At 45.3% G+C, this 25,825-nt stretch overlaps 1 protein-coding gene across 1 annotated transcript in view; it reads left to right on the top strand.

The window, feature by feature from the left end:
• Positions 1 to 12,391: 12,391 nt before the first annotated feature.
• Positions 12,392 to 25,825, top strand: part of ASAH2 (N-acylsphingosine amidohydrolase 2) — a 302,407-nt gene continuing 288,973 nt past the window's right edge. Inside the window, exon 1 of the mRNA XM_069242459.1 lies at positions 12,392 to 12,513. The gene's annotated coding sequence lies outside the window, so the exon portion shown is untranslated. The remainder of the gene's footprint in view (positions 12,514 to 25,825) is intronic.

Genomic DNA, 25,825 nt, shown 5'->3' with positions numbered 1-25,825 from the left:
ACTATATAACACACCCACACACAACCCACAATCCTTTGAGATGAAAATGACCACCACATATATCGAGAAGCCACAATCTCATTACTTAGCACTCATCCACCATAGGCACATTTACACTTCACACTCACCACACACCACACAACCTACCAGCACTCACAACCAAACACCCACACCCCACCAACCACCCTACACTGCACACTACACACAACACCCACCCCCAGCCAAAACACAACCACCATGTCACGTCAAAAAGCACCCACGCTTCAGTGATGATGAGTTGAGGGTCATGGGCGATGAAATCCTCAGGGTAGAGCCACAACTCTTGGGAGCACAGGTACATCAAACCTCCATAGCCAGGAAAATGGAGTTATGGCAGAGAATAGTTGATAGGGTCAACTCAGTGGGCACACATCCACGCACAAGGGAGGACATCAGGAAGAGGTGGAACGACCTTAGGGGGAAGGTGCGTTCCATGGCTTCACTACACCAGATAGCCCTGCATAAGACTGGCGGTGGGCCCCCACCTCCTCACCCAGAGTTAACATTGTGGGAGGAGAAGGTTTTGGACATCCTGCATCCTGAGAACCTGACTGGAATACCCAGAGGACTGGACTCTGTTGAGTAACTACCACTCCCTTGGCACTAATTTGACCTGACCAGCATGCTTCCTCACCACTGAAACTCTCCCCAATACACCCCATCTCCCACTGCATCTCCCACCTAATCACCTAAAGCCCCTCTCCTGCATGCCACACCACCACTCTGCCCCAGTGCGCACACACTCCCTGCCAAGTGCACGGATAGAACAGCCAATTACTGTCACTACGACTCCCACAATGCATTAGCCCATCTACATCAAAACCTGCATTGTGCACTTCACATCACATATCTTGCATGTATGACTATTGCACTAGCGACAACTGGATGCTTTGACTGAGGACCATTACATGGCAATGACAGCAATGCAATGGCACAACACAATGCCAAACACAGCGCCAAACACATACACAGCACTGTCACCAAACCTAAGGGCCACTTATCCAGATCAACAACTCTGAAATGGACTGATCATGAGCATGAAACTAAGAAGGTACACTCCATGCAAAACAGGCACAGACAGAACAATCAACCTTGCATACACACACATCCTCTTCCCACCTGAACACCATGCTGTAATGTACAGCCATTCCCACTCACATCTAGCAAGCCAGAATGGCCACCAGTTAACAGGCCACGCCTGTCATGTGAACCATCACACAGAACAGAACCCACCCACCGAGCTAAAGTTACCAAGGCTGATTCACAACAACCCTATGGAGTATGGTACACATGTCAGAATTCACTGTGTTAGCACTGCTGCATCTGTGATTTCCATTGCTAAGAATCGAGTCAAGCCACTGTATGCATCACACAAACTCCTAATCACACCTCCACTATTTAACCCTCTCTCGCTCCATCCACAGGTATCCCTGCCACCATGGAGAGGATACCAGAAACAGCCATCCCTCTTCAGGATGAAGGCCCCAGTAAGGACAACGCCTTTGGATGTCTGGACAATGACAACCTACCTGGCACATCTTGGACCCCTGGTCAGTCTACCACTCCCTGCCTCACCCTGCCCACATCACCCCCACGTGGTACCACCATCTCAGCTAACCCTTTGTCCCCAAACCTGTGCCCCAGCAGCGTACAATCAATTGTTTGCCCCATAGTACAGGGACCTGAATCCACCCCTCACACCCAAGACAATGAAGGTCCTACTGACAGTGGGAGTGGGCACACCGTGCCAGGGGCACAGGCACATGCGGGAGGGGGCATGGGAGGGGACATTTGGGCCAGAGGACGGGCAGCCAAAGGAGTCATCTGACAAGGAAGCCATCTCCCAAGTCCTAGAAGCATATCAACAATGGATGGGCCAGATTATAACCATGTTGGGGGAAAACCAGAGGCTGCAGAGGGAATACCACAAGGTCATGCAGCACTGGCAGGCCCACAATGCCACCATGGCCTCCATTGCAGGGGTGCTCAGGGACATCAACACCACCCTGTGTGCCTCCTCCAGCAGGCCTCTTACACTAGCCACATCACATCAGAGCCTTGTGTATCTGCAGCTGCTAGTGGAATGGAGGTCCTGCCAGGGGAACCACAGGCCTCCGGCACCCCTCCCTCTGTAGCTGGAGAACTCCCCCCCGCAAACGTGGATGTCCACCCAGGCATTCAGCTGGAGCAGATGCCAAAACCAAACCCACTGCCAGGAAGTGACCCTCCCCTGATTACCCTCCCTTGTGTGCCACTGATACACCCTGTTGACTGTTAAATGACATTACTCCATTTTGCAATGGCCCATGGACACTGGACCTGTGCTACCTACAGCTGTACCACCTACTCTGACGATTCCATGATCCCACTCATCACCTGTTTGCCACTGTATGCACCATAAACACTATAGCTCACATCTACTGCATGTGTGTCTTTATTTGAACATATAAAAATGTTTGGTCTGTAAAATGTTATGTGGGTATGGCCCTCTAATCCAACAGCCAGTGTAATGGACTGCAGAGGGTGGGATCCTCTGCAGGAGACACAGTACAACAGATATGTCCCAGGGTAGATGTAAGGGAGTCACTAGTATAGCCACACACCAGAGTATTTCCACTTATCCAACCTACAAAAAGACCATGACAGAAACTACCATCAGGATAATAGGCATGGTGCCACACAAAGCACATATGCAGTTCATAGTTGTTGTGCCCAGTATAGATAGGCATCTAAACAGGGCACAACAGATATCACTTCTACATCACCAGTCTGAAGTACTACATCACAAAACACAGTAGCTGGCATCTGTCATGCACTATAATCTACTCTGTGAACAGTAACCAAAGGCTAATGAACATGAATGGCTCAAGTAATAGGTAGGAGAGCCAAAGATTAACATTACACAGTCACTCGCTGCAATGACAGGAGAACAGGAAAATGCAGGACACATAGCACAATAAAGGCCTGTCTGTAGGAGATGTGAATCTTGCAACCTGCAGAGAGTACACATGGTAGAGATGATACGTTTTCAGTCAGCACCTTACATGCATTCAGTCACCTCCCACAACACACACATAGGGATAGGAACACAGTACACCACCACTGATAATCCAAATCAGCAGGAACATTGACAGCAAACTATATAGAAATAGTACACATGCAAATACATACATAGCATACCTGTATGTTACTGGAAGTTCTGATTGATGAGCTCAGTCCTGGAGTCAGCTGCACCTTCCACAGCTGCCTCCTTTCCACTTCTGCATCACCAGCCACTGGTCCAGCTGCCTCCTCATCATCAACTAGTAAGGGTAGCTGACGTCTCAGGGCCAGATTGTGGAGCATACAGCAGCAACTATGATCTGGCATACCTTGTGGGGAGTGTAGAGGAGGGCACCTCCAGAGACGTGCAGGCATTTGAATCTGGCCTTCATGAAGCAACATGTCCTCTCTATTACACGGCTCGTCCTGCCGTGGGCCTCATGGGAATGGAGTTCCCCTTCAGTGGCTGGGGACCTTCCTGGTTTGAAAAGTCAGGGAAGGTTATGATAGCCAAAATCACCTGTGTGCACAGAGATAGGACCTGCTACAATACAGGTACTGCCACAGGGAATAATGTGATGACAGGTGCCATAACAGAGACACACATCCAAATGCATACATACCAATGAACCAAGCCCTTTCTCTCTGTAGTCATGCCATCATGAGGGGGACATTGCTGTTCCTCAGAATGTAGGAGTCATGCACAGATCCAGGAAACTTGGCATTCACTTGGGAGATGTATTGGTCTGCCACACACACCACTTGAACATTGATCGAGTGGTAGTTTTTCCTGTGCCTATACACCTGTTCATTGGGACTGAGAGGGAACAAGGCTATAAGGGTGTCATCTGTGGCCTCTATCACATGAGGGATGTGTCCCACATCCTAGATGTCTGCCTTCAAATAGGCCAAATTCCCTTGTTGGGGGAACCTGATGTAGCTGCCAAGGTGTTCAATAAAGCACACAGTACATTCTTCCAAGATTGAACATGGGCTGTGACATCCCTGCTGCCAAGCCTACTGAAATCTGAAAGGAGCCTGTGGACAGAAAGTGTAGCACTGACAGAACCTGAACTATGGGAGGGATGGCATAGGGATTATATAGGGCAAGCAATAGATCTGGATCCAACTGGGTACATAGATCCATGAAGGTTTGACAATTTAGGCGATAGGTCTGAATGATATGCCTCTTCTCCAGGGTTGCAAGGTCCACTAGCAGACGGTACACTGGTGGTTGTCTCAATATCCTCATGACAGGGTATCTAGGATAGAGAGGAGAGAATGTGTAATGTGAAATGCACTAAACACATGTTAGCAGAACATATCATTATCACACACACCTAACACTGCAGACATGCCGCACCCTGCTGACACATACTATATTGGGCATGCTTAAGCAACATGGACTCCATCCTTCCTGCACATTGCTGCCCCTGAGCAATTGTTTCTGACATATATCACATGTGTCAGCTTCCATATGTGGTACACTGAGCTGTCCTGTAGTCATGTATGTAGTCATGCCAATTACCTATATTTTCCACCGCCTCTGAGCTGACGAGTATCTGGACATGCCCGTCATTTGACATCCAGCAATATAAGGTCACTGTGTCATGCATGTCACATGTATAAGCAAAACCATGATGCTACAACATAGGCCTACTCTGCATTCAGGTGAAAAAAGTGTGTGGCGCACTTATTTTCATGTATCAAGACATGATATGAGCATAAAATGGCAGCCACCTGTCCTGAAGCACTGAAGAGATGGAAGTGACCTAAGTCCGCCGGTGTGTCGTCATGGTGGTAGGCGGTCACAACCGCCATGCAACTTCTCATTGGGTAACATTGCTGCCTATGGGGAACTGAAGCCAATGGTGATCACCGCCGGTGGTGATGGTCCTGTACGCGGTGGCCGTGACCGCCATTTTCTGTAGCCTTGCTGACTTGACTCCTGATACTCTTGCAAGCAAGACCTCCATGAGTGTGCACTGTCTCTGGGAGCCATCATGCCACGTCCTACAGGTGACAGGGCGCCAGCCTTCACCCAAGAAGAGCTGGGGAAGCTGGAGGAAGATGTCCTACTCCTATGTGGCTCACCAGACAAATAGGTGAGCCCAATGCCATAGTCATGTGTGATAGGGGTGTGTGTGAGGGTGAATAGCGTACCTGTTCCGGTCAGGGAGTATGCATGCAGGGGGCTTGGTGTTTAGGCACGTGAACCGTGAGGATGGGTATGTGTGGGCAGTTGGTGGGTCTGATACTTATAGTCCACTGTTGTTGGTATGGTGCCAGCTTACATAACTTTCTCCTTCTGTCTGTATCACCTATGCATGTCAACGCCCATCAGAAGGGGATCTGGTGTGCCATGGTCAAACAAGTGTGGACCCTGGGAGTCCGTAGCTGGTGGAGCATCCATTGTCACAAGTGGTGGGAGGACCTGAGGCGCTGGGCCCGGAAGACCATGGAGGCCCAGCTGGAGATGTCCTCCCAACAAGGGAGGGGTGCCTGTCGGACCCTGCCCTCCTAATGCCCTGCATTTTGGCGGTGTCCTACCCTGAGGTGGATGGGTATTTGAGGGCAGCACAGGATCCACAAAGGGGTGAATTCTGACTGCAACCAGGCACTTGGCTGGCCTTAGATGGGATTGGGTGCCTCACTGCTGGCAAAGTGACATTGAAGATAATGCTACATGTGTATCAACAATTGTAAAAGGGTACTAGGCACCCTGGCAGAGTATATTTTGTAGATGTGTCTCCCTACTTTACTCTCAGTGGATGGACATCTCCCATTTCCATACCTCTCTATGTCTGTAATGTGGAGATGCACTAATGCCATAGGCACATGTGTGACTCCATCCTGGCCATACAATGGCTGTGAGTGTTTGTATCACCCTAAGCATTGTGTATGACCAGTTCCAGCCAACTGCATTAGTGACTCTGAGGTGTCAGTCCACTCCCATCTGTGTAGCCTATCCTGTATATGCGACTGTGTCACTCTCCTGATAGCACTGTGACTATATTAATCATGTACTGGTTATGGTATTGACAAATTGTGGGGCTGCCATTACAATTCCACCACAGAAGTGGCCTTCATGGGACATTAGAATTGGCCTGATAGCTGATTAGGCAAATATATAGGAGATCTTCTGAATGTAGGGTATGTGTAGGTAGCCAACCTGAGATACTGCAACATGTTGAATTGGTGAGGTCTGATAGCACAGATAATGCATTCCTAGGAGCTATACTTTTGGGGATCTGGCCTTCCAACCTATGGGTTGGTACTGGAGGTGGTAAGTACCGTGGGAGTTCCCTTATTTGTCACCATGGTGCATACATGGCATGTAGGACAAAGTCCTAGCAAGTCCTATGCTGCATACATCATATCGTCATGGATAGCTGGGGGCACATCTGATGGCCTGTGACTATTACAGCTTGCCTTGGCTATTAGGTAGTGGCAGATTAGGAGTGGTCTGGGTACTGCATGACACATGGCGTGTTGATGTGAAGGAAATTTTGTTATCTGTTCTTTCAGGCTGCTTATGTGGTAGTGGGATGTATATTTGGTGTACTGGCAGTGGTGTTTGTCCATGTGTGCCTAATGCATGTAAATATATACCCCCCTACCCCTGAGATGTGTGTTGTCTGGGTTCAGTGACAAGTTTTGCCATTTGTGGAAAGGTGTGTGTGAGGGTAGAGTTGTCATGGTGCGTAGTCCAACTGGTGTACCTGCATGTGCTGTGGCATTGGAAGTAGTCCATGATGTGGTATGTGTGTTCCAGAGGTACATCTGTTGTGACAGTGCACTCAGTGGATGTGTTTGGATGTTTTACATGTGGTGCATGGCTCATTGTAGATGCACTTAGCAGTATGCTGGTTAGTGATATATGTGATGTGTGTCACCTGCTCTGGCTCTGTGATAGGGTCTGACAACTCACATGGCTATACCACAGATTCACATAGTACACATCATATGTGAACTGTTTGGGTGTCTGACTAGTATTGGCTAAATCTGTGTTCTCTTCCATAATGGCATCCGTATACTGAATGGCGAGCCATGTAAAATGACAGGTAGGTGCTGTGTGGTCTGTGAGTAGAGTTGTCATCACTGTAATGGACATGTTACAGAGGACATGGGCTAATCAGGTGTTGTGACTGTAGAGGCCTAATGAGTTGTGTTTAATCAGCTGCACATCCAATGGGTGAAAGGGGTATGGAGAGGTAAGATATGTATTCAGGCATACTATTGCTACTGCATTCAGGGCATGCTATTCCTGCTGGCTTCACGGGAAAGAGTCTAGTAGTGCAGTCCTACTTAGGTATTGCTGTTGGTGTGAGGGTTGGCAGACAGGTGTAGGTAGTAGCGACATGTCATGACATGATGTGGGTAATGTGTATTGGAAAAATAGTGGCCTAGCCATGATATGTATTGTGACAGATGTACATGTGTAGCTGTGTCAATGGGAGATATATCTTAACCATTTTGCCCTCTATCTCTCTCTGTCTCCCTGCCTCTCTCTCTCTCATTGTGTGCATCAACATCACCTGGTGAAGGAGAAGGGGCATAGGCGAGTGGGGAAGCAGCAGCCCATGGTGCACCGGTGACACAGAAGGACCCAGTAGAACGGAGGGTGAGGGGAGTGCCATGGGGGAAACCGGATTGAGCACCTCATCCTCGGAATCCTCCTCCAGTGGACACTCCCTGGAGGCCACCCCAGCTCCATCTTTCAATTTTCATTTGAAGGATGTTATGCGCACATGGATTATCTGTGGTCTATATCGGAGATGCACAATAAACCAATTAATTAAAATCTTCCTCATGAACGATACTGCGGTGTTATATGATTCCTTAAAACAACATAAAGGACTGACCTATGGACTGGTTGGTGGTGTGCCGCGATACATCATGTTATGGAATTGGGTTGTTTTTCAACCAGGACTTTTGCACCTGTAGTGGCTGGGTGTAGTATTGCTTGGAACCCACGTGATAATGTACTAGGGCTATATTAACGAAGCTGGTATATCAAGGAAGTGCAAACCTTTAAGCACGGCCACTGTCTATTGTATGCTATACCAGCTCCATCTTTGTCCACCACCCCCTTACTAGCACCACCCTCCTTGTAGCTCCTCACCCAGTTGCCCGTGCCCGCTCACCCAGGAGGGTGGACATCTCCTTTGCCGCTGGCACCTCTGCCCCTGCCCCAGTCAGCCCTGCTGCCCTCAGTGAGGAAGCTATTGACCACCTGAGGTCCATCTCCATGTGTCAGTTGACCATTGTGAATGCTATCCAGGAACTATCAGATCAAGTCCAACAAAGCAATGTATTCCTGGAAGGCATTGATGGTGCCATTGCTGGCCTACAGGTATCCTTTCAGGCTCTGGCCTCCACTCTAATGGCAGCCAGTGTCCCTTTGTCTCCTGCCCCCTTCCAACTACCTCTTCCCAATTCCAGACCCCTCTCCCCATACCCATCCAAAGAACACATACACAAAGGCATGGATTTGCCTCAACACACAAGGGTAGCTAAGACAAACAAAAGCACAACAAGACCAACCACCAGCGTGCACACAAGCGACACCCACCTACAGACACACCATCATCCACTACCTGCATTAACTCCCCTGCTACCCCCTCCCTCACAGACACCACACCAGACACACCTGCAGCCACCACACCATCATGCACAGATCCAGCCAAAAGAGTCATCTTACCCACCGTCAGCACATTAGCAGACCTGCAGACATCCACCCCAGTCAACACATCCGCACCCACCACAACCACTGACACCCCCATATGCAGCACATGTACCATACCTGCAGACACCACCCCAATAAACAGTCATCCATCCACCATGGCATCTCCCAGCACCTCCTGCCCCCTCCTCCTAAAACACCTAAATGCCTGCACTCACCCTCCCAACAGACACCCAGCACCCACAAGCATTCCACGCACGCAACTGCACCCAAGACATCCACACCTACACATCTGACAACACCTCCCTCTCCCTCCATTCCCAAACCCTTTTGGACCGTGTGTCTAAGAAGCATTTCCTCTCGGAGTGTTCCGTGTTCCCTACCCCTTTCCTACCTGTGAGACCCGGAAGAGCTCTGTGTACATGCCCAAGTCCAGCCCTTCCACCTCCCCTGCCCACCCTCCTAGGGCCCATGGCCCTCTCCCTGCTGAGAAATGTACCCTCCCAAGCCCAAGGACCCCCTCCCAAGCCCAGGCCCAAACCCCCCCAATCCCTGAGGTGCCTGCCTACCCCTTTGATGCCCCTACCCTGTGGGGGCCATTTTGCAGTCAGGAGGCAAGTAGGGGCACAGTGAGGTGCCATTTGTGCCTTCGGCACCTAAGACTTTGGACTGGCCAATGGCCTTCTATTTGTATATAGTTATTTTTTAATCGCTGAATATTTTAATACATCTGGGCCAACCTGCTTTTGGATTCAGTGGTAACTTACTTGTCCTGCCTTTCTTTCTACATGGCTGTTTAGTGTTTGTGGGCTTTGGTTTGTGTGTGTGTGAGATGTGTGTGTGTGTGTTGGTTGTGCTAGCTTTTGTGCCTGGACTGCATGTGTGTGTGTGTGTGTGGTCCTGCCATTAGTCCCGCTGTCATGTCTGCCTCTTGTGTGTTGGATATGTTTGTGTCTGGTACATACAAGTGTGTAGCCAAGTTGTTTATAGTTTGTGTTTGCATGTATAAATGTGGTGATGTGCGCCCTTGAGTGGTTGTTGTGTGTGCGTACGTGTTCGTGGTGTTTGTTATGTCCTGTGCTTTGTGTGTGGTATGGGCGTTGTGTGACAAATGGTTCATTGTATGGCAGTGTGATAGTGTCGATTGGTTGTGTGGTGTTGTTACGTGTTGTTGTATGTAAGTGTTATCATGTGGAGGTGTGCAGTCAGAGTGCTTGGTGAAGGGTTTGTGTAGTTGCGGTTGTGATGTCGCTGTGTGAGTCAGTGGTGTTGTGTATGATTGTGTAAGACAGTGGCGGTGCTGTGTGTGTGTGGGCTGGTGTGTGTATGGCATGTGTGTATTGGCTGTGGCGTGTGTAGTTTGAGTGTGGATGTGTGTGTGCATGTGTGTATGTAAGTGTGTGTGTGTTCGTATGGGTGTGTGGTTACATGTCTGTTGTGTGTCCGTTGCAAGCTGTCCTGGATGTGGGTGTGTGTGCGTGTGTACTAATGCTTTTCCCTCCAGTGTGTGCTAGGTGTGTGTACTAAAGGTTGTTGTCTTCGTTGCTGGTTCCGGTGTCATTGTGCGAGCAGGAACAGTGGGAGGACTTCGATTTCCGGCTCCATGGCAGCTCCTGGCAGGTATGTGTTCCTGAAGTATTTCTTTTTATACAGTTGGTGTCTGTTAGGGTTTTGATGGCAGTGCGACCGCGGCGGAAAGCCTGGCGATGTGCAGCCTTGTAATGTGTCCTGCAGAAACATGCTTCCCAACGGTCTGAAGGTGCCTACCGCTGTCTGTGGCAGCATGTCCGCACTGGTGGTACCGGTGGTAGTTTGGCTGTATTCTGTTGGGAAGACCCCATGGTCATAACTTGGCGATCTTCACTGCCATGCCGTCGATGGTACGACCGCTGGCACCAACATGGCGGTCCTGAGACCGCCAAACTTGTAATGAAGGCCTTTGACTGCAATTTCATGGCATATGTGGGAGTGCTTATGTCCTGCAATTAACTATATGTTATGAGTAATTCTATAAGGTTAACAACGCAAGAATCTAGCAAGAACTACTCTTAGCCAAAAGCAAATATCCAGGGCTGGCTTTAAGGTGGTTTTAACAATGCAGCCACATCTGGAACTGACCTTATGGGGGCGCTGTGTTTAGAGATATGTGTGGATTTACGAGCATCTGCTGCAGAGTCTCCTGTGTGTCCAGCAGATTTTGGGCTACAATAAATATGTCAAGATAATGCTGGTGATCAATGTTCCTGCAGGAGAGAGATTGGAGGTCTGTTTAGTGGCAATTTTACCCACCATAAATAAGAGGAGAAAGAACACGTACTGTGCAGATCACAGAACTATATTCTATGTGGATAGCTCAGTGGGTTACTGCTTTTGTCACAGAAATAATTTTCTTACTTGCTGTTACTAAGTTACAAGCCTAGTATAGCACAGTGACTTATGAACTGACATCAATGAGTTGCATGCGAACAGCATGATATAGTTTAGGAAGTTATGTTTTTTATGGAGGCTTTCATTATCTAGTCCTAATGTTTCTGAAAAGTGTTTGTTTGGGTAGAAATACATTCTTGTTAATAAGGTCAACCCCAACCAGCGCTTTAAAACAAATAAAATGCATGTAAGAGAGGGGTTATGGAGAGGTAAGGCACAGTGTTGGAAGGTGGAAGTGAGGGGAATCCGTGGAGAAGGAGGTTAGTAGAGGGACACCAAAAAAAGTTGCACTAGGTGCCACCAGTCCTAAAGCTGGCCCTGCAGGGAGCATCTATCATGGAGTGCTCAACTGAAAGGAAAAATGCTGGGTATTGTTCTATGGAACAGCAGAATATAGAGTATCATGTTGTAACAGTACATTCTGTAGGCCATAACACCACCATCGCGTGAAAGACAGTATGCAGTTGACCTCTATGCATGGTCCCACCATCTAGATCCAAGCAGAGAATGGAAGGGATGGGCGACCAGCTGGTGAGGAAAGAATGGCAGAAGTGAGTCTAAACAGTGCGTTAGAACGTTCAGTGGCGAAGTGTCTCGCTCAATCCAAACATTATCTGGTGCACAAGATACACCAGTCAAGAGAAGTGCTGGAATGATCCATCCTTCTTCAAAGTGCATTCCACTGCAAGAGGTGTAATGTTAAGAGATCAAGGGACAGTTCTAATATCTGATGAATGCAAACAGTAATAGGTCATAATATAGGCAATGGAATCTTATGAAAAAAATCGAAGCTTCTGGCTTTCAAAAGTCAGCACAGGTATCAACTCTGGTCATACCATCCTGAGAAGTAGGTGTACATCGCTTCAGCCAATTACTAATCTCTTTTCAGGCTGTCTTATGTCTTGAATATTCACAACAGGCGAAAAAAAACATACTTAATGATTTGTTCAGGAGGTAAAAAGAAATGCTTTCTTACTTTAGACAGGCTTTTCAGGTCTTGGTTTTCCACTAAGCATTTGACCTCTTGGACTAAAACAACTTTTGTAGAAGGTTTATTTCACAACCTATATCGTGTCACGCTACAGAGTTCTTATCAAGTGCCATCCCTTGCTTACAGAGGTTGACTAATATTGTGAAAGCAATAAAGATAAGTTGGTAATACACCGTAAGGTGCTTTTCGGAGCCCTTTGCACTGAACTTGGAGGAAGAACAGGATGCAAAACAATGTTTGCGTTTATGAATCTATGAAAATCTAAAGGAATTTCCAATTTCAAAGAAGCAATTCAACGTTCCTAAACGTTCTTCAAAAGTCATTTAAGGTAAGATCTGTTCACACTAGATGTTTACGTGATTACGAGGCATATTTATGTAAAGATTCAGTCTGTTCAATTTTCTGTCTTTCAAGTCTGTACGTACTGCAACAGGGAACAGAAAAGGGACTTTTTCTACGAGTTATTAAAGTTAGAAATATGAATATTGTGTACAGCTATTTTCGCTCGTGGAGATGAGTAGAATGGGCAGTGAATATTACTCCCAATGGATAAATAGTTGCAAACACAAAGACGCGAATGAATATGTTTTACATTCAACTTTTTGTGAGATGGAACTCTTGTATTTGGTATATGAATAAAGTACTCTCCACTAACGTCACAGGATATTGCAAATCATAAAGGAGTTATATATGCACATCTTTAAATGAATGACGCCAAGTTACGTGTTCCACCACAAAGTTACAGAATTACGAGGTGAAGTGCAATATCGATGAACCTACAGTAGGTAATGTTTCATTCCTTAGACTAAATAGACCACTGCTGCTCCACCCGCCCCCCAATGACTCTCTCCCATATTTGAGGCCTGATTTCCTGTGTGCCATAGTAAATTCCACGGAATGTAACAACGGAGGTAAACCTCCAGGAGAACAGCCTCCAGTGTCTATGTCAGATGGTGGAATATCTGTCAACAGACGTGGGCACTGAAGATGGACCTACAGAGAAGGGAGGTGCATTGAATGAAAGTAAAATTATTTGTGCCTGTGCCTTAAACACCATTAATTTCATTGCGAAACTGTTAATGCTCGTGCATACCTTAACATGTACTGATACATATTATTACCGAATTCCAATGTTGTTTTTAGATTAACCGAAACACATTGATTCTAGTGTGCTCATTAAGTTTCATGTGTTTCCTACGGAAAGATGCCATTTTATTTAATGTTGTACAATTGCACATTTTCTCCAACTTTTAGTAAGCGTAGCCTCCTTTTTAAGATTGGCACCACAAAGGTTGTTTTTCAGAAAGTAGCAGAGTCAGCGCTTGCTGAGTCTTCCATAATTACTCTTCAAGGACTTTTTATTTTTTTTGTGAGGAGATCATACTACCTGCTCGTGATTTAGTTTATATTAAGTAACAATATCAGTCACGTGATCTCACTTCCATTCATAGGTATTGAGAAAAAACTGCATAAAAATGTGCTGGGAACATATAGATTTTAGCATCAAATGCTCCAACTGGTTGACGGCGAAAGCTCTGGTCCCTCAAACAGCAATTATTGCATTGTTTTGGTAACATACTGGCTATTCTTCAGTTAAATGCATGTTTGAATCTTAGGCTTCCTTCAACTGTTTTGTTTTGTTTTATAATTATCAGTGGCCACCCTTTCGTCCTCCTCAAATGACGTGGCTGTTCACCAGCATGTTGGGAATGCTATTATTCATTTTATGTGAAATTAGGACCGTCTTTTCATGGTGGGCTTTCACAATGGTAACTCTGCAACAAATGGTGGCAAAGAAGCCCCTCTAAGTCACGGAGTTGTTCTGCCATCATTTGTGGGGAAGCTACATCCACAATCTAGTACAGCCAGATGAGTTGACCTCATCAAGATTACGATATATTCTTACTAAGCTACACAAGTACAAAATTGAGGAATTTATATTCTTGGAATAAACAATGTTGGAGTAGAATGATGATGGTTGTTCTTTGAAGATGTGTCACTTGTCAAGGACTAAGAGCCTCATTATGAGTCTGGTGGTTTTAAGATTGCCAGACTCCTGGTGGCGGTCTGACCACCGCACTCCTGGCAGTCTGACCGCCAGATTATGACCCCAGAAGTTGGACCGCCGCCACTACCAGGAGCATGGTTCCTGAAGGGGAGGTGGCGGTCGGAGTTGTGGTCAACAATGGCGGTGTTGAGTTCAGAGTCGCCATGCTGATCATGAGTCTCCTTTCTGCCAACCTCTTCATGGCGGAGTCCCTGCCATGAAAAGCCTGGAAAAAAGGCAGTGCTGGGGGCCACAGGGGGGGCCTGCACTGCCCATGGCCAAGTTGTAGGCACGCAAGGCCCCCATGCCTAGCACGCTTTGAATGTGCACTGTCTGCTTCGGTAGACAGTGTGCATTCCGAGGGTGCTGGAAGACATCTCCGTGCGACGGCATTGGCCTCTGCTCCATGCCTCTGCTCCACTGTTTACACTGGGCTGACTGGCGGAAACCTCCAAATATGGAGGTTTTCGTCAGTCAGCCCGGTAGAACCATCATAATAGGGCGGAGGGGAGACCGCCAGCTCCACGACAGACTCCTCCTCATGGGTCTGGCAGGCTGGCGGTTGGCCCGCCAGCCTTGTAATGAGGCCCTAAATTTGGTCCTAAGAAGGAATATGCTATCAGCTAAAAACATTTACATTTATAGTGATAATAATAACAACAGCAACAACAAAGCTTAGCTACTGCCACTAATAATAATAATAATTTTACAACCCATCGGTCAAGAGTGTCATTTTTTACTTTTTCAAAGTTGTTATGGATGGAGATGTGGTGTCTAGTATTGTTATATTTATCAATTTTTAAACTCTTGTTCTTTGCCAATCATCCATCATCTAAGCCTGGCCGGTTCCTCACTAAATGTATGGATTGCATAATGTTACCCATTTGGTCTACATGTTCCACTATTGGCCATTTGAGGAAGTAGGGTGGAGGCAGAGTGGACTCCTTGCTTAAATAAATGTAATTTTCTTCGATGTCATAGATTCCCGCAATGTGGGTTTGATAGTTTTGGTTGCAGGTTTAGCTCTCTGGAATGTACTGCTCCACAGACCTCCTCTCCTCTCTTCCTTATGATAATCAAGTTTAAGTGAGAGATTGATTTATAATTATGTTCATGCAGTACAGCACCCTTGTTTCTCTTTCATGATTGCTCACTCTGAGTGCCTGTGACCCTGGCCATAATGTATACTGGTAGTTATCAGGGTACAAAGGCAGCCATAAAATGAGTATGAAGTAGTTGGTTCAAGCAGTCTTGAGGTGATGTCTGTCATTCTGATTTGTTGGTTGCCAATATCGACCTTTTCCAAGCATATGTTAGCTGAGACAACCACGAAAAGAAGAAAGGTCACCATGTTCTGAATTCCCCATTATATTTTTACTGTTTAAACCCCAGTCACACTTGGCTTGCCTGCAGCTTTGGACTTTCCAGATGCCTTGGCCTATGAGAAACTGCATATGCAGAATGGTCTACTAAGTTGCTGTTTTACCTGGCAGAACTATAGTGCTTCAGGCATTTATAACAGTGAATATTAAATTGTATTACATTAATTTTCAGATATGAACATGAGAAAAATGGAAAGATTCACACATTAACCAGTATTTCTTATGCAAAATGAACGAGAATTTCCTGCCTTTATTCCATCGACTGTTATCATTATCTAAACACCTGCTTTAGATAATTTTCTTTGTGTGCAGGACTACCCATATTGAGACATAATTAGCGCTATATTTCTTGGAATTTGAGTTTCAAATGTAACGTAATTATTGAAAAGTATTTTTCTACCTTTACATGGCTCTCCAATACACTCACACATGCAGGAGAGAGGGGTGAATGGACATTTTTTTCATGCAGTAAAAACGCACCAGTAACATGAGCGAGGCCTGACAACAGTCGGAGTTTTTCCTCTGTACATAGGAATATAAGATATATATTTCTAGGCCTTTTACTGCACGTGGGGCACCAGATACGAAAATGTCATGAGTCCATAGCATCTGTAGCAAGATTAAAATATATGTTTTACTGCTTATCCTATTTGTGGGAATCCATTCACACATGTACATACACTTTTAAATGTGCATGCCCTTATATATACATGCAAAGGGGTATGTAACATTTCACCAACATAGTGAATTTGAAATCAGTGGTTTTATAGAATTGTCACTTTAATTCAGTAAACCAAGTCTAATTTACACTCCCTTCATAGAAGCACACTGAATAAAGAAAGATTTAGGTTAGTTGACCCAACCAGTGGGAATAATCACCAGTGACGTAGAGGGGGAAGTGAGCAAAAGATGGAGAAAGAGAACTTTGCTAGAAAGCAGAGGCAACTAATATTTTACACTTAGAAGAATTAGCATATGTGACTTGGTGTCAGATGTACAAAAATTAGGAACTATGATTTCTAAAATGCGAGTCTTACTCATTTGTAATTAGGAAATTACAATTCCTGATGCACGAAACCTTATAATGTTTCATTAGTGATTCCTAGTGGGTCACAAATCAACCTACTGCATGAATATTAATGAGGTAGATTGCAGTTTGCAGACCATTTAGAATGCTATCCTCACAGGGATGGTGGCCTGCTGGAGTCTGCTGACTAATGTCTGTGTTTGCTTTTTAATAAATCAACTTTTTTTTTTTAAAACAGACAGTTTTCCGTAAAGGAAAACAGAATGTTTGAAAAAAAACTTAACCATTTCATTTTCATAGTTTAATAATAGGCAGTGATCCCTGGGAGCCCTGCCTGTTGATAAAAAATATTTTGTTAAACATTCTCGAAGGGGAAGAGGTCCCCTCATCCCATTTGCGAACAGTTATCACGCCCTTTCAGTGGTCAGTACAAAATTATTGTTTTGTGACCGTAATTCGGTTGCAAAACATTAATATATACCACTGCCATTTGGTATTTGGAAGGGACTTCCTACACACTACTTTTCCAAAAAGTGAATCACAAAACTGAGTTGAGATTCGGTTATCGAATCACAATTTGACTTTTGTACATTTGAAAAGGCTTTTTTGTGGTCACTAATGGCATGATTCTGTGAATCCGGCCTTTTGCGACCTCTGAAAAAGATTTGTTCATGAGGCCCTTGGTTATATAAAGCCACATTTCTCAGGATCTGAACATATTAAACACCAATTATGGTCGGTCTGGGCCAGCTTAAGGTAAGTAGAAGAATCGTACTATGATATCTAAACATTACAACAGGGTATGGGCTCTCGCTTTCAGAATGTTAAGCTTGCCCCTCTAGGCTGGGAACCTTGGATTCCTATTGTCCTGGTCAAAATGCTGAAACCATTTGTTTGCCCTTGCACCAGTGCTATTGCCTACATCCAAATTAAATACCAGAGACTGGCTTATAATGTTCAAATTTAGTTGCAGGGGAAGTGGCAAAATCTGTCCGCTGCTGGTGCCTCAGTTGTGCACTGCTAGAGCACAAGTGTCAAGGAGGCTGATGGTCTAGAAGGTATGGAGATGAGGAAGAAGAAGGACTAGAGACCTGCTGTGAACACTTCGTAGAGATGCAAACATGCCTGCTTTGAGCCCTTTCCCAGTTCTGTACATAGACAGGGTGTTTATCAGACTAAAAGTTGGTACCTGTTCACGAAAGGCAAGTAAATAAACCAAGGTCTGTGGGAGTCATGTGATTGGCACCTGCACACTACTCAACATTGCCAGTGGGGAAATTACTGATTGAGGGCCTCAATACGACTTTGGCATCGGCCCGCCAAAGCTGCGGGGAAGAGGCCGCCATCAAGCTGACGGCCTCACCTCCTGTCATTTTACAATGTTTCTGCCGGGCTGCCCAGTAGAAACAGTACAGTGGCATTGGCGATGGCTCCCTTGAGGGATCCGATGCCAATGCCATTGCACACCAGAACCATCTGAATGCGCACTGTCTGCTATGCATCCCATCCCATGTTTGAACTGTTTTAAAGTATGTCTAGGAATAGTATTATGTATTGGAAAGGTACACTTCCTGTACAAACCCAGTGCTAGACAGCACACACAGTCTCACTATGGTGCAAGGATGTGTGTGTTTGTATGTGTGGCGCTAGGCAGGCTGTTTGTGCGCCAGCACAGTGGAAGAGAGTTGCAGCAGGCAATTTTTAGAAAATATAATTTTCTCTCTCCCCTAGTGTAAAGCAGCGCAGCAACTTTTATTGCACTCTGTACATTTTATTTGTAAATCTGACCCTCAGTGTCTTCTCTCTTGTATAGCAGGGAGCACAACACAACAACACGTTCTGTAGATATCACTGCTCAAACAGTATGTGTTCGTATGACCTAAGTCAATAGCATCTGGTCTGGTGTGTGACCACCGGTGCCCACATGACGAGTCAAGATGTGGCCGATATAACCAGAAAAAAGTCAGACCTGAACATGTTAGTAGCGGTCTCCCCCACACAAAAAGTTGCACCTAAAGGTGGCAAATACTATAAACATATTTCCCTAATAACCTCACTGACGCATGGCAATTTCATGGCCTTTGACTAATAAATCAGCTTCCTTCTTTCATGAACAACGTGACCATATTTTTGACTGAATTTCTTGTGATCTTGAACCCACGAGCGAGATAAACTGTAGACTTTATAATGCTCCTTGCCTCTATATAGCCATTGTACAATACCTACCAAGAAGTTGTCTATTCTTTAATGCACCTCTTCCTATTTAATGTTCTTCTAAATTCCTTGCCATCTAACAATGACACAGGGGTTTTCACAGTCTCTGCTCAGTAAGCCAGAACTCCGTTTACTTTAGCCTAATTGCCTCTGTATCGAACACGCCAAAAAAACACTCTTAGGATTATTTAGAGAGTACCTTATCCCTCAGTGCTTACATGTGCAACTTCTTCATCTGTTGATTTATGCGAGGAACATAATGAATTATTTCAGTCTAAAGCGTCTTTCACCCCAAGTGACCCAAAGTGGCCACGGTTTTTGTCATCTTTCTACTTTTGTACATCCATGTTGCCTGAGCAGATTCCGAAACCTCTCAAATCTGTCAGGATCATGAAAACGCGAGGGGTGTAGGTCAGGTGACACGGTGACGATCACCTAGTTAATGAACAGTCGCGTGCATAGATTTAAATAGTAAAAAAATAAGGACCTGGGCCCTAGCCAGTAGGCCACTGCAGCTTGCTCCACCCATTGCTCCCGACCTCACACTCCTGTAAGTGTGAGCATTCAGAATATTCCAGGCCCCCAAAGCTAAAGGAATGGCTTGGGCTGCAGTTTTTAATCATTTTTAATGCATGTTGAATTAATAAGCAACGGCTATGCTCATCTCTAAATTAGATAAACAGTGCCACTATATAGCAGGCTGTCATAAGTGCCGGTGTTGACAATTAAGTGTAGATGCCAAGCACCGGAAACCATCGGCTGAAATTAAGCATTGCGTTTGCAGTTTGATCAAATTAAAAACGGACAAAACAGAGGTCACAATTGTTTGAGGAGTGGACAGTGCAGAATTGTGGAGCCATGCTTTCTGACACCCTACCATGGGTCAGAAATTAATAAATATTTGTCAACATTCACTCACTCATTCTCTTGGGGAACAGATGTGCCGTTATGGCCAGAGCTGCTGACTCTGGAAATGTGGAAGCAGGTTCAAGTCTCAGCATGCGTTTAACATCTAGTAATGCGAGGCATATCACTTAATCTCCCCATTCCCACCCCACCAAAACAAATATTAATAATGTAACATTATGTAATGGAACTGATGCTCCTGTGAAGCGCCCCAATACCTACCGGTCGAGTTTACCCTCTACAAAACTGTAAAATAAAAACTCAGTTCAGGGGTGTAATGCAGGTGAACTTTTGTCTAAGGCTCTTCTCCATTAATATTGTCATATGCTACCACGTTATCTTTGGGTTAACGCATTTTTTACAATTAGAAAAAAAAGTATGGCTGTTCCCTAACAGATTGCTGCCTGCCCTAAGGATCACTAGAAACTGCACCTCTAATTATCTCTTTTGATATCTGAGTAACAATCACACAACAATATGATTGAAATTATTCCTTGACACATGGACCATTCACAACAAAACGTACAAACAGATGCAGGGGTTTACACTTTTTCTTACAAGTAGTTTATCTGTGATGCTTTCAGCTCCCCCTACTCCCTCTGCAAAGACCCTACCTCTCTCTGATCTGTCTTCCCTCTTTTGCTTTTTATTCTCCCACGCTTTGTTCCAGTTTTGTTTTTACTGATCGCTCTTTTTGAACCTCTTGGTTTTTATTGTCTTTTTTTTTGTGCCTGTTTGTCCTTTTAGCTCTTTTGTTTCGTGCAATTTTCACTCTCTTTGCCCTGCTTCTTTCTCACCGTTTTGACCCCGTATGCCCTCCTTGTGAGCACCTGTGACCCTGCACACTGCCATCTCCTCCTCACTCCCCAAGGCCTTCTTATTGGCAGCTGCACCACAGATGTGCTGCCAGTGTGCCACTGAAAGCCCATCTGTGTCCTTCCATGCCTGTTGCTAAGACCTCTGGTCCATCAGCCAACCATCGCAGTCATAGTCACTGCTCTGACAAAAAGCTCTAGGTCCTCAACTCCGGACACCCATTCCCATCCTTGAGCCTGTGACGTCCTCACCCAGATGAAAGGCGTATTCTTTTGCCCATTCTGCTACTTCTCTTGCAGAACCCCTAACCCCACTGCCATCTCCAACCACTGCACAGACAGCCACACAAACTCCTCTGCCACCTCGCACAACACACACTTAACCCTCAACTGCCTGCTCCCTAACACCCGCTCCCTTGCCAAGCACACCATACAGAACAAGACTTACCCAAACTCAACCACTAGCCTGGAAGATCTCAGCATCTTGAGAACCGTCAAGTAGTTGAACGACCCTCACTCATGTAGACACCTCTTTGACTCTCATCCTCATCAACTTCTGCCAACAACACGGTGAAAAAACTCACCTCCCGTAGATCACTCCCTGTTTTGATTCTGGATGCACCTCCTGAAACAGCCCAGAATTGCAAACACCCAGACCGCCTGACCCACTGCAACAAAATCTACGAGCACATACTGATCTCTGAACTGCGGTCTTGACACCCCCTCACCACACAAACCTAACATGTGCTATTGAGAGCGCCAACACGTGGATCACATCTTGCATGGACTCCCTGACTTCTCTAAAATCCATGGCACACCTTGCTCCGAGCCCCAGCCCCAATTGGTCACTGAGGACCTCTAACTCACGAAGCATCACTGCAAGTAGCTGGAACAACAGCGTTGCCATTCCCATAACAAAACCGACAAATGGTCCTTCAAATTGTCCCCCTGGATCTGCCACCAGTGCCCAAAAAACACCAAGCCCTCACTGAATAGATTCACAACAGCTCCAACTCTGCCAAATAAATCTCAGCCATCATGAGAGAAGTCACATGCCCTGCAATCAACTATCCAATCACATTTCTGAAAAAATTACAACCTTCTTCTACAACTTCACCCTCCAAATGGACCTCTCCTCTCTCAACATCTTCACAAAAGTTTTCAACCCCATCTGCAAAGTCCTCCACCCATACTTATCATTCTCCACCATCACCTACACACACTCCTGAAAACACTCTACTATCCTACCACTTCTCAAGAATCCATCATCGGACCACGTGACCAAGGCCAACTACTGGCCCTTCTTCCTCCTTCCATGACCAGCCAAAACCCTGGAGCAGCTCGCTAAAAACCACCTGACCATCTACCTCAATGTAAAATACCTGCTAGGACCATCATAATGTGGCTTTAGACCTAACCAAAATACCAAGACAGTCCTCATCGCAGCCATTGACTGTATCTGTCTCAACATGGACAAAGGAGACACAGCAGCGCTCATTTTACTAGACCTCTCTGCAGTGCTGAAGAGTATCTTCCAACCCCTCATCAAAGTATCCATGAGGCATGAATCCTTGACCCAGTGCTACAATGGATCAGCTTCTTCCTCTCTGGATGAAGCCAGTGGATTAGGCTTGCCCCTTACCTGTTTGATGCCACTAATCTGCAGTCCCAATTTGTAATTGCACATTTCTTTTTTTTTTTATTCCTTTAAGGGGGAAAAAATATTTTCCCAGGGGTAAATTCCTTTCTCTACATCTCCATCAAGTTTGGTAGTGTTCTGTTCATCTTCTGACCCTTGAAAGAGATCTTTTCCACTCTTAACTGTTGTAAACCGCAGTGATGGTCCGCCCACCGCACTCCAGGTGGTCCGACCTCCACATTACAACCCTGGCAGACGGAGCCGACAGGGGACCGCAGTCACTGCCTGGAACATAGTTTCCGACTGGCTGATGGTGGTCCGAGTTGTGCTCAGCCACGTTGGTGCTGAACTCAGTGCCACTGTGCTGATTACAACTCAGCTTTCCGTCAGCGGTCATCCCGCCATGGAAAGACCGGTGGAAAGCCAGTGTCAGGGGCCCCCCATACTCAGCACCCTCAGAATGCAGAATGCTTTGCAGTTGTTGCGCATTCCAAGGGTGCTGGGGTGCTACGGTATTGGCCACGGCTCTCTTAAGCAAGCCAAGACCAATACCGTAGCACTGTTTCTGCCACACTGACCTGCGGGAACATCGTAATACAATATTCCCAATGGTCAGCCCGGTGGAAACATTGTAATATGACGGAGGGGATGCCACCATCATGCTGGCATTGGCGGTCTCATGGTGGGACCGACAATGTTGCAATCAGGCCCAAAGTGCCTTGAAGATCACATACTTCCTAATTGGCATCCAGTGCAGATTCCAAATGACCTTCTTTCACATGAAGGTTTTTTTAAGATGTTGAGGATGAACCGTGCAGCTCATATATGCACTGTCTGAAGTTTGTTCAAGGCATAACTATTGATATTAAGATACATGGTGTTACAACAGTCTAATCGGTGTGATTGTTTCTACTTTGCGAAGTTCCTCAGGAATAAAATGGAAAAATCTTCCTGAAGACACGAATAAGCAGCTGCTCGTGGGGTGATTTACCAGTAGATTGAAATCAAGAGAGTTATCAAATAATGCACCAGGATTCTTAACATAATCCTTTGAGTGGTTGAGGGGCCCACATGACACCTGCCACAAAAGTTCTGACCAGACTGAATGCTGGGCTCCAAAGACCGTCATTTCGGTCTTGCTAGCATTAAGCTTAAGGAAATTCTTAATTCAGCAACTCATTCCAGTCAATCAGCATTAAAAACTCTCAGCTGTTTCTGAAAGATTATCAGTGAAAGACACAATAATTTGTATATCATCGGGGCATGACAAAACCTGGGATCCAAAAGATCTCACCATGGCAGCCAAAGGTGCGACATACAGATTAAAAAGTGTGGAGCTAAGTGTGGGGTCCTGCAGCACTCCACAGGGGAGACTGGAGGCCTTGGCCCTAAACTGACTGCAGCTAACAACCTGGTGTCTCTTGACCAGAATGGAGTGAAGCAATTCCAGCGTCTTGTTGCCCCCCCCCCCTACTTGCTGTAGCTGCTTAACCATACGTGATGGGGAGAGACTATCAAAAGTTGCCAACAAGTCCAACAGGACCAAGATGGCAGTCCCACCCTGGTCAACCTGGATTCTCATCGCATCAGTGGCAGTGATGAGAGCAGACTCCGTACTATGACCACTTGTGAATCGATTTTGAGAAGGGTCTTGGATATCACAGTCAGTGATGATTTTAACTAACACGTTATTCAAGTGTTTCATAAGTATTTTCCCAGGGTTGGAAAAAGGAGCGAGATCAGGTGGTAATTTTTCAATTCACCTGGATCTACACTGGGATTTTTAGGGAGTGGGATAACAAAAATGTTCTTCCATCCCTCTGGAAGCATACTACGTCTCAAGACTAAATTGATTTTTGTTTCCAAGAACTCAGCCATGGGATCAGAAATCAACTGCAGAACTTTAGGAGGGCACAGGTCATTGGGGGGACCCAATTTAATCCCCATAAGTATTTCTTTGACTTGAAGTGCTGACATAGATGGAAACGACAACAGCTGTGATGCACCACCAGAGATATTTTGGGCGAGATCATCCTTTACATGGGTCTCGACAGAGTTAAATCCAGCATGAATGCTGAGAATCTTAACCTTAAAAACGTTGTCAAATTGTTGCAAAAAGCTTTTTTAAGCATTGGTCTGTTACTTACTAGGGGATTAGATAAGATCTTAACCATGAGGATCATGTCTTTATGAGTGTTCCCAAACTCACATAGCCAACAACGACTTCCAGCATCCAATATCCACCCATAGTCTGGGATTTACTTCCACATAATTTTATAATTATGCTGGATTAAATGGATTTATGACTGCTAGGAATCCTTTTGTGGTTACGAGCTAGAGTAAATCCAGCCACCCGGGCCAAATGTACATTTCAAGCCTTAAAATGCCTTTGTGAATGGGGGGCAAAGTTTGATACTAGTACAACATGCATAGAGTCATAAATACACAAATATTCTTGTGGCTACTAACATTTGTTTACTGCTAAAAAGAGTTGGGGTCATGCCTGCTGCTATGAACAAAAGGATACCTATCAGTCATACATCCTTTTACACCGACTGCTTCCTTATTTTTGAAAGGTGCAAGGTGCAAAAATGTTTGTTGTTAAATTATGTAAAATCATTACAATCCATTAATTTTCAGTGTATATGAGTTCAAAGTTATAAACGGTAAAACCATTTGACAACCAAATGCCCATGACTGAAAGATCAGTACCCAAATCCGTTTAATACTTTTTGCTAATGATGATTTCAAGTGACCCAAGAGAGTATTACGACCCAGGGTTACTAGGTGACAAAGAGAAGACCTCCCCGTCTAAGATCCAAAGCCTTTTCAATATGAGTTGCTTTTTTGTCTATTGCCATAAAGGGTTTTATGAATCTCTTGTCCATCTAGATGCTGGATCCTTTCAGGCAGATTACATTGGTGGCAACAGGATCGTTTCAGAAATCGAACTCTAATCTCTCGAAAGGCAGAGGGCAAAGATTCGAGATGATAGCAACAAAATCTACAGCTTTTATCTAGATCTTTGGGCTGACATGGAAGAAATCTAGCTTGAGAGGGAATTAGAACAAAGCGCTACTGTAAAAATGTAATACTTTGTTCGAAAATCGCTACTTTAAGTAGTATTGAAATATCAGTAGTTTATATGGATTTATGACAGGTCACTCATGTCCGTTTTTACTAACAGTGTTTTTATTCTCTTTGAATGATAGATTGTTTTGCCCTTGTGGAGCTTTTTCTAAATATTCAGTGTCTTGTCGGACTCAGCCAAACACAGAGTTAATGAGTTAGTAAAACATGCCATTCCTGTTTCCCAGGGTAGGTGTCAGCAGAGCCGGGTGTAAAAGCTTCGGGTATTCTTACTTGAATGTTTCATTATATGCAGTGGTTTAATGTGGGCCAGTTGTCTGCAGGGGCATAGCTTGGGGGGCGGGGGAGTGTGTAGGGTGTTACCTCTGCCTACTAAATGTATTTTCTTATAAATAGTTGAGTACAGGTGCTTTCAGTTGGGAATTGTGAGACATCAGTTGAATTTCAGCAGATACTTTTACATACCCACAGACAAAAAACGCACACACACTGTGTGAAAATCCATAAGAAATAGTTGTAT

Source organism: Pleurodeles waltl, chromosome 6 (assembly GCF_031143425.1).
Source record: "Pleurodeles waltl isolate 20211129_DDA chromosome 6, aPleWal1.hap1.20221129, whole genome shotgun sequence".
Lineage (NCBI taxonomy): Eukaryota > Metazoa > Chordata > Amphibia > Caudata > Salamandridae > Pleurodeles > Pleurodeles waltl.
This window is presented reverse-complemented; position numbering and strand designations above follow the sequence as displayed.